The sequence below is a fragment of the Procambarus clarkii genome, unplaced genomic scaffold (genome assembly GCF_040958095.1).
Source record: "Procambarus clarkii isolate CNS0578487 unplaced genomic scaffold, FALCON_Pclarkii_2.0 HiC_scaffold_115, whole genome shotgun sequence".
Lineage (NCBI taxonomy): Eukaryota > Metazoa > Arthropoda > Malacostraca > Decapoda > Cambaridae > Procambarus > Procambarus clarkii.
This window is the reverse complement of record NW_027189148.1, coordinates 252,625-262,621: the sequence shown is the minus strand read 5'-3', so window position 1 is coordinate 262,621 and position 9,997 is coordinate 252,625. Positions and strand designations below refer to the sequence as shown.

Below are 9,997 nucleotides of genomic sequence, written 5' to 3'. Positions count from 1 at the left end.
AATAGTGGCAGCTATCATAATAGCGCAGATATCAGCACAAGGAGACACGAGGAAGGCAATTTCCAACATCCAACAAATCCTACTAGCAAACAACCTCCCTCCAATAGTCATCCCTCCCAGCTTGGCGTCACAACCAGTACAACCCCTAACACCTCCCCCCATCACCCCACAAGCACTTACACCACCACCACCACCCCTTATTACTCCCCAGACACAAAACCCAGGATCACCCCCACCCCCTATCACACTCCAGGCATCAAACCCAGTACCACCCCCACCCCTCATCTCCTCCCAGACAAAAAACCCAGCACCACCCCCACCCCCTTCCCCACCCCCTATCACAACCCAGGCAACAAACCCAGTACAACCCCCACCTCTCATCACCTCCCAGACAGAAAACCCAGCACCACCCCTACTCTCTTCCCCACCCCCCATCACCCCCCAGACATCAAACCCAGTACCACCCCTACTCTCGCCCCCACCCCTCACCACCTCACAGACAACAAACCCAACACCACCCCCTCCCACCATCACCCCCCAAGCACCAAACCCAGAACAATCTACACCCTCCCCTGACACCCAGGCCTCTAACTGCTTCTCACAGACCATGCTCCCCATGACAGCTACCCCTCTTCAGTCAAAAAGATCAAGCCCACCAAAACACAAAACAACTCTCCAAATGAAAAGAACAAACTCACCAAAACAAAACAAAAAATTTCTGCATGCAAGACGAACAACCCCAAAACACAAGAAAACCGACCCATCAATAAAAAGGACATCAGATACCAAGAAACATGTAACCTCCCTCACCTCAGCCCACACGCCCAACACGTCTACTCACCTCACGCCCAACACGCTAGCCAACCTCACGCCCCTAACCCAATACCACACAGGTACAAAGCCCAAAATCCCACAAAATTTGCCCCAAAACGTGTCTTTCTCAGCCAAGAGGACTAACACCTCCCCAGACCACTCCCTCACCCCTACACCAAAACTTCCTAAATTCATACCAGAAACCATGCAAAACGGACGCCATACATATCTCCTACCCAAATCTATAATTACCAAATCTGTCTACACAACGAATCAATCCACAAAGGAGAACCCCTCCGGTTCAAATGCCACAAACACTCCCCCAACAAGTCAGTAAATATGAAAATCACACAATTTAACGTTAGAGCATATTACAACATCAGACACCTAATTGCTAACTTTGTGGAGAATGAAAGACCGGATGTGCTGCTACTAAACAGCACATGCGTGACGAACTCTCACAAAATTAGACATTTTGGCTTCACAACATACCAATCTCCTGATGAAGCTTACGAAGGGGTTGCTATTCTAATAAAGAACACCTATAAACATGACCTCCTCACTACCAACTGGCAACACAAACACTTCCTAGCAGTTCGCATTCACACTCAACACGGGCAGATGATCATTGGTACCACATACATTCGTCCAAACTTGGGTCTCCCCCTCCAGGACCTAAACATTCTCTTCAACCACACACACATACCAGTCTTCCTCCTAGCAGACTTAAATGCAAAACACCAAACATTCAACCATCGCCAACACAACATGCACGGTCAACAACTACACCAACTCCACCAAAACAAACACCTCACCTTCCTTGGCCCTGACTTCCAAACAACCTACACACACAATGGAACTGGGAGACCAGATCTAATCCTCACCAACAGAGCAGGCACCCACCTACAACACTACATCACACCCGGACCCCTCACTGGCTCAGATCACATACCCATATCACTCACACTCTCCAGCAACCCCATACTCATCCCAGCCACCCCACAATATGACTATCAAAATGCAGACTGGGAAGCCTTCAAACAACACCTAACTGCCAGCACACAGCCCTACAACTTCCAAGACAAACCACACACAGACATAGATTCCCAAGTCCTCACCATCCAGAATAACATCATACAAGCAGCTGATGCTACCATTCCAAAAACAACCCACAAAACCAGATACTCCTTTTTTCCTTCGATCAGAACAAAAAGGCTACTCTCCTGCTATCACAACAGATTCACCCACAACCTTCACAGATACAATCAAGTAAACACAGACCTCACAATACTCAAAAACCACATACTCAACAGCCTTGACCAAGACCATGCTAACCACTGGGAGAAACTCATACATAAAGCTGAAATACAAAGAAAAACAACTCCACAACAATTCTGGAACTTCATAAAGAGGATCAGAGGAAACTCCTCCTCTTCTGCCTTTACATACATCACTCACAACAATCAAAACTACACCGATCCCTCAGAAGTAATAGGCATATTCAAACAACACTGGCAGGACATCTTCAATCCCCACCCCCCACAGCCAACAGCAATACAAAACATAAACAGAGTAGAAACATGGATACGACACAACCCTCATGCCATCACACACTACCCTACCATTGACCTCACGACACTAGACGACTTAGAAAGTGACCTCACAGAATCAATACTACCTGAAGAAGTTAAACTCATGCTCAAGAACACCAGACGTAAAGCCCCAGGAGCCTCTGGCATTGGCCAAGCTCTCCTCAAGCAACTTCCAGACCCCCTAATCTTAGCACTCACAGAAGTCTACAACGCCTCACTAGCATCAGGATATTTCCCAAGCCCATTCAAAGAAGCCACAGCAATCCTCATTCCAAAACCCCAAAAATCCCCGACAGACCCTAAGAACTACAGACCGATCAGCTTACTAGAGACATTAGGAAAAGTATACGAAAAACTCATTAATCATAAACTCAGGAATCACCTAGAACACAAAAACATATTGACAGACAAACAATTTGGCTTCAGACAACACCGCTCAACACAAGACGCACTGAACATAATAACAAACTACCTCTCCATAAATAAACACCAAAGGGCCAAGACGGCCCTCATTGCAAAGGACGTCGAAAAAGCTTTTGACACTGTATGGCACGACGGCCTACGTTACAAACTCTGCACTATGTTTCAACTATCTGATAACATGCAGAGGCTACTTTGCAGCTTTCTAACAAATAGAAAGATGCAGATCAAGTTCCTCAGCAAGCTGTCAGGTTATTTCAACCTAAATGCAGGTGTCCCTCAGGGCTCAGTTCTTTCACCAACCTTATACATACTCTATATAAACGACATCCCTGACCCAGTATACTGGACATCAATGACCCTTTGCTACGCTGACGACGTAACCCAACTGATCACAGACTATACGATTAACGCCCTCACACGGAAAGCACAACAAGAAATAGACAAAGTCACCCTTTGGGAACACGACTGGCGAATAAAAACAAACCCCAACAAGTCAAAAATAACTTACTTTTTCTACAACAAACGACGTAACCCTGACCCAGTAAAACTCTACTCTCAATCACCAGATGCAACCCAGATCCCAAGAGTCAACAAAACCACAGTACTTGGACTCACACTAGACTTTAACCTTCGCTTTCACACACACATAACACCCAAGAAAGCTATAGCCTCAAACGCCCTATCAAAACTCTACCCACTCAAACATGCCTCCCAAGCCACCAAGCTCTACTTATACAAAACACTTATTCTCCCACTCCTAACATATGCACCGATCCCACTCACACTTGCAGCACCAACAAATAGGAAGAAACTCCAGCGTACCCAGAACAGGGCTCTGAGATGGGTGTTCGATACCCATTGGCAGGACTTCACCACCAGTGAGGCCCTGCATGAGAGGGCGAACATCCCACCTCTGAACATAACCTGGGATACTATGGGGAAGAAACAGATTGACAGAATTCTCACCTATCATGACAACTACGACACGTTCCTCAGAAACGTCCTAAGCAGACCCAGACATACGCACAACCTCTTTAACCTGATCGACGATCCACCTCCTGCTCCGTCCTTTACATAACCCCTCTCCTATAATATCACTACTCAAATCACCAAACTTCCAACTATAACCTCCTAACTCTTCTCCTCCCTCTTTAGGGGGGGACCAACTAGCTCCCGTTTTCTGGTGCCTTGGGTGGGCCACGATGCTGATTATCAGATCAAAGACCACATCTGGTGTGAGCCTCCAGGGCACACCCAGCTGAGGGCTGCTGTCTCCGTGGGTGCTCAGAAAAGACGAATTGTTGTCACAGATCCGATTCCTTGCCTTCACTGCCTAGTCTGGTCATAACGATTTCAATGCCATGCAGCTGGGTCTAGCCCTGGCACTTTACCTCATACTAAAAACCCTTCCTCTCACCCCCACTAATTCTTCCCCTATCCCCACTTCCACGCTCACCCATTAGGGTATCTTGACCTATATTTAATTCATTCATTCATGGCATTCGTCAATTCGATTCACACAACTTCAACACCATGACTGGACGCGGCAAGGGAGGCAAGGGACTCGGAAAGGGTGGCGCCAAGCGTCATCGTAAGGTGCTACGTGACAACATCCAGGGCATCACCAAGCCCGCTATTCGTCGCTTAGCTCGTCGTGGCGGCGTGAAGCGTATTTCGGGTCTCATCTACGAAGAGACCCGTGGCGTCCTGAAGGTGTTCCTCGAGAACGTCATCCGTGATGCTGTAACCTACACGGAACACGCCAAGAGGAAGACCGTCACTGCCATGGACGTGGTGTACGCTCTGAAGCGCCAGGGTCGTACCCTCTACGGATTCGGCGGATAAGAGCTTGGCTAATCCATCGATTCCACCCACCACCACCTCAAAACGGGACCTAATTAGGTCCCTATACTTTTTTACTGAAGGGCTTAATAGACGATAACATAAATTGTTTTGATATCAGCTAGCACATTGGGTCTTATGAAATCTATTTTTTATCCTCGCATGCTTAAAGGGACTCTGATTGGGGAGGGAGGGGGGGGGGGAAGGTTTGTTACGTTATATACTAGCAGAGCAGGATCATTGGTGGGGGGGGGGTGAGGGGAGAGAGAGAGAGAGAGAGAGAGATCTTTCCCAACTCTTCCTTTTTACATGAGTGAGCTACCCGTTTTATTCATTTTATCCTTCTCAGAGCTGTTTTGATAGTATCCAAATGATGGTAAATGAAAAGGGAGGACACGAATATCTACCCAGAATTCAGGACTGGCAATCGATATGCATGTTTGAGTGCGAATCTTTTTCTCTCTCAACTTAGGTATACGTTTATGTCGTACCTAAAAGCGAGAACCACACTATTGGGACAAGTATGCAAGGCCCAATTTTCCTAACAAGCACAGTTAATTTTGTTATTTTCGAACATTTCTTTCCAAATTGGTTTATCCAATTAACAGTATTATATTAAGATCATGAATTGCTGGGTTAGGTTAGGTTAGGTTAGGTTAGGTTAGGTTAGCTTAGCTTAGGTTAGGTTAGGTTAGGTTAGGTTAGGTTAGCTTAGCTTAGCTTGGGTTAGCTTAGGTTAGGTTAGGTTAGCTTAGCTTGGGTTAGCATAGGTTAGGTTAGGTTTGATTACATTTCTATGTTAGATTTAACTCAAATTCAAAACAATTGCAGTCATTCGGCTTGTTAGTCAACTTGCCTCTAATAGGGGCAATTTGTCTAACAAGACTATTTAGTTTTGTGTGCATATATATATATATATATATATATATATATATATATATATATATATATATATATGTATATATATATATATATATATATATATATATATATATTATAGCTTCAAGACTCCGAACCAATATAGAAGCATCAAGAGGAAGTGCTTGTGTTATGGGCCAATAGGCCTTCTGCAGTTACTTCCATTCTTATGTTTTTATTCCCATTGGTTCGTGTTTTATCTTGTGTAAATGTCAATCACCTCACCAAAAACTTTGGTACCATATCACCTCACCCATGTATGTGTGTATATATATATATATATATATATATATATATATATATATATATATATATATATATATATATATATATATATATATATATATATATATATATATATAATATACAGAGTAAATCTACCCCAAAAGTAATGATTTATTTGTCTACAAAACTAAACTCTTTTTGGAATCATATGAGGCCCCTCCACTGAGGGGGGAGGCCTGGATGTTTATTGTCATGTGTATTCATGCTGCTTGCATGTCGTCGTTTATTTTGCCTTTGTTGTTTTCTTGACAGCTTTCTTTGCCTTGGGTGGTTTGGGAGATTTTGAAGCTCTCTTTATTTTGGGCTTTTTGTTCCCAACAACAAGCTGCTGCTGCTGCTGCTTCTTTTTCAAGGCTGTAGGTGGTTTGTTGCTTGTGGCGGCTTTCTTGGGAGTTACCACGGCCTTCTTTGCTGCTGTAGATGGTTTCTTGGTTGTGGTGGCTTTCTTGGGAGTTAGAACGGCCCTCTTCTCTGCTACGGCCAGCTTGAATGATCCACTAGCTCCACTTCCCTTGGTCTGAACAAGAATGCCGTCAGCCACTGCTTTCTTGAGAAATCTTCGGATGTAAATGGCGATCTTGGCAGCCTCGACTTTGTTGTTGGCAACAACGTACTTCTTGATTGCTTGTAGAGACGAGCCCTTACGGTCTTTGAGTGCTGCGACCGCGGCTAGAACCATTTGACTAGTTTTCGGGTGAGCAACCTGGACGCGAGGTTTCCTGGTGGTGGCCACCACAGCAGCAGCAGCCGCAGCCTTCTTGGTAGGCTTTGCTTCTACCATGATGATGATGAGATAACCAAGGTGATGAGAGACGCTCAGACAGTCACGGGGGAATGATGCTGCCGCCGCTTGAGCCGAACCTATTTATGTGCCGGCACGGTACAGAAGCTGCAACCTGGCAACTCGTCCACCAATCACGACGGTTGGTTTTACGGCTCCGAAACCTGGATCCCATATCTTCTCTAAAATAGAAGCATTTGTTCATGTTCTTTGTAAAAGTATCATAAAGCAGGACAGATGAGACAAATATCATAAAAACTGAAGAGCAGATGAGCACACACATATATGTATTACAAAAGAAAATCCACAAATTCATTAGAAATTGGCAGGGTAGGCTGAGGAAGTAGGTAGATGTAAAATGTCTGTAAATGGCGAAAGAACATAAACCCAAGACTGAATAAACGATGTTAAATATACATGCCAAGGAGACAAAAATATGTTAGGATACAATTACCATTAAGACACCACAAGAAGGTCCGTATCCTGCCGTGATGACTAAAAAGAGTTGGTTATTAGCCACAATGTGTAGGCAGTCTCATGCCAACGGCCATACCACGTTGAGAACACCGCTTCTCGTCCGATCAGCGAAGTTAAGCAACGTTGGGTTTGGTTAGTACTTGGATGGGTGACCGCCTGGGAACACCAAATGCTGTTGGCAATAATGTTTTTTGTTTTGTTTTGTTTTGTTTCGTTTGTTTTTGTTTGAATGGCTGGCTGGCTGGCTGGCTGGCTCCACGGGAAATTCACGGAGTTGTGTGGAATAAGGCCTGGTAAAATGAATTAATATGTATGTCATGTTTAAAACAAACTCGCTTAATATAGTGTGTGAGGCTTTATACAAAAACAAACAACCAAACAAAACATGTTGTATATATATATATATATATATATATATATATATATATATATATATATATATATATATATATATATATATATAGCTTAATCCGGGTTTGAACTCGCAACTCCAAGAATACGCATCACTTATATACACTTTACCACTGGACCACTGCAGGACACTTGATGCTGAGGTATCAATTTAATGACGTAAATGCCATTTCCACAAATAAATGATAATTTAAAAGTATTTGTATGTACAAATCTTTTCTGTTTAAAAGGCTACAATATCAGTTACTGATATAATTTGTGTTAATGTTTCTATACCCACAGGAAGGCATGTTTTTGCTTATATGTAAGGGGTACGGAGAAGGAATCCACAGACCATCATTCCCCTTCCCCCCCCCCCCCCCCCCCTCCCACCTACTACCACCACCACCACCACCACCACCACTACTCACCACCAATCACCACCAATCACCACCACCACCAATCACCACCAATCACCACCACCACACCTAACCGAAAACCCCCTAACACATCAACCCTCCCCCCAATCAACAGGCGAAATAATAACCCTCAAATGCCTGCCTGCCTGCCAGCCAGCCAATACTAACGGTCTTCTCAGAAAGAAAATCTCTTTGTATCTGTATTACTTGATGAAATGTATGATTCTAATAATGAAAATAAATTGTTATGTCGGTTGTATGAGCATAATGACCAATATGCACAGTGATATGAATGAATTAAATAGTGTAGTTTTAAGTAATTAGGTTGTAGACACATTAAGCGGATATGATATTTGACGCGTCCAGAACTGGTGATTTTTGGTTTAGTTTTAAATGCACCACCACCACCACACCACCATTGCTTCCCCAGAGCCTAATTAAGGACCGGTAAAAGGAGTCAATATGTATGTCATCTATAAAACCAAAGAATGAATAAAAACACACACACACACACACCTACATAATAGTACTAGGAAGATTGTATGGCATAAAAAAAAAAAAAAAGTACTCCCATTGGGTCGTTTGAACTCGCGACTTCCAAAACACCAGCCACACACCTTACCACCCAGCCACCATAGAGTTGGTATAATTGTGCAACTTTAGTTATAAAACTAAAGTTCTTATTGTCTCAAATCTTATTGTCTGTTCTATGAAAAGGCATGATGTAAATTATGTATTTTTTGAATGATTGAATTGTAGGCACATTAAGCGGATTCGATATTTGATATATCCAGAAAAGGTGATTTCTGTTCAGTTTTAAAATGCATCACCGTTAACGCTAAAGGACTGGTAAAACGACTCGATGTTTGTCATTTTTAAAATAAACACTAAAACTAGGCCCTTAACATATATAATGTTTGAATATAAATTGAATGCATATAAATACAAAGTGGGAGTGGCTGGCTGGCTGGCTGCCTGCCTGCCTGGCTGGCTGGCTGGCTGGCTGGCTGGTTGGCTGACTGGCTGGCTGCCTGGCTGCCTGCCTGCCTGCCTGCCTGCCTGCCTGCTGGCTGGCTGGCTGGCTGGCTGGCTGGCTGGCTGGCTGGCTGGCTGGCCTGGCTGCCCGCCCGCCCGCCCGCCCGCCCGCCCGCCCGCCCGCCTGCTTGCCTTGCCTTGCCTTGCCTTGCCTTGCCTTGCCTTGGCTGTCCTGTCCTGTTATTGCCTTGCCTTGCCTTGCCTTGCCTTGCCTTGCCCTGCCCTGCCTTGGCTGCAGCTGGCTGGCTGGCCGTAAATCAACTCTTAACAACACCACACCACACCACACCATCACTCATCACCCATCACCCACCACCGGCCCCAGTCTCCCAGCCTCTCTTATATACCCGAGCAGGCCCTTTAAATTATTTGAATTGTTGCACTTCGGCCAATGGCACGATCGCTGCTGCTCAAACATATTCTGGTTCACAAGTATTATAATATATTATATTATATTATATTATATATATATATATATATATATATATATATATATATATATATATATATATATATATATATATATATATATATATATATATTTATTCATGAAACACATTAAAACCTTGATCATTTATTCATTCAGTTACGTCTAGTGAAGAATTGCTTTTGTTCATTTGTATGATTAAAAATTGATAGAATATGAATTCCTCGCTTAAAGTAAAATATAAAATATATATTGGATTTATATGATTGGTTAATATTCCAAGTGATGCTGAATATCCCCTATAATTTTGTTTTGTTTGTTTGTTTGTTATGTACACATTCCAAATGAAATCAATATAAATGTTATTATTAATGTTTGAAAGTTGATTGTCTACTTGAATCTCTCTATTAAAGTGTGTGTGGCTCCGGATGGAGCCTGGTTATGGTATTTGTCGTGGTGGGTGGCAGAAGTGCTTACTTCTTCTCTGTCTTCTTTGGCAAAAGAACTGCCTGAATGTTTGGAAGAACACCTCCCTGTGCAATGGTTACGCCAGACAGAAGTTTGTTGAGTTCTTCGTCGTTGCGGATGGCCAACT

General features: G+C 43.5%; 1 non-coding gene across 1 annotated transcript; it reads left to right on the top strand.

Annotated features, from left to right (window-relative positions):
* Positions 1-7,193: 7,193 nt before the first annotated feature.
* LOC138360596 (5S ribosomal RNA) lies at positions 7,194-7,312 on the top strand. Its single transcript, XR_011226508.1, has one exon. It is a non-coding gene; the product is annotated as a 5S ribosomal RNA (ribosomal RNA).
* Positions 7,313-9,997: the final 2,685 nt, after the last annotated feature.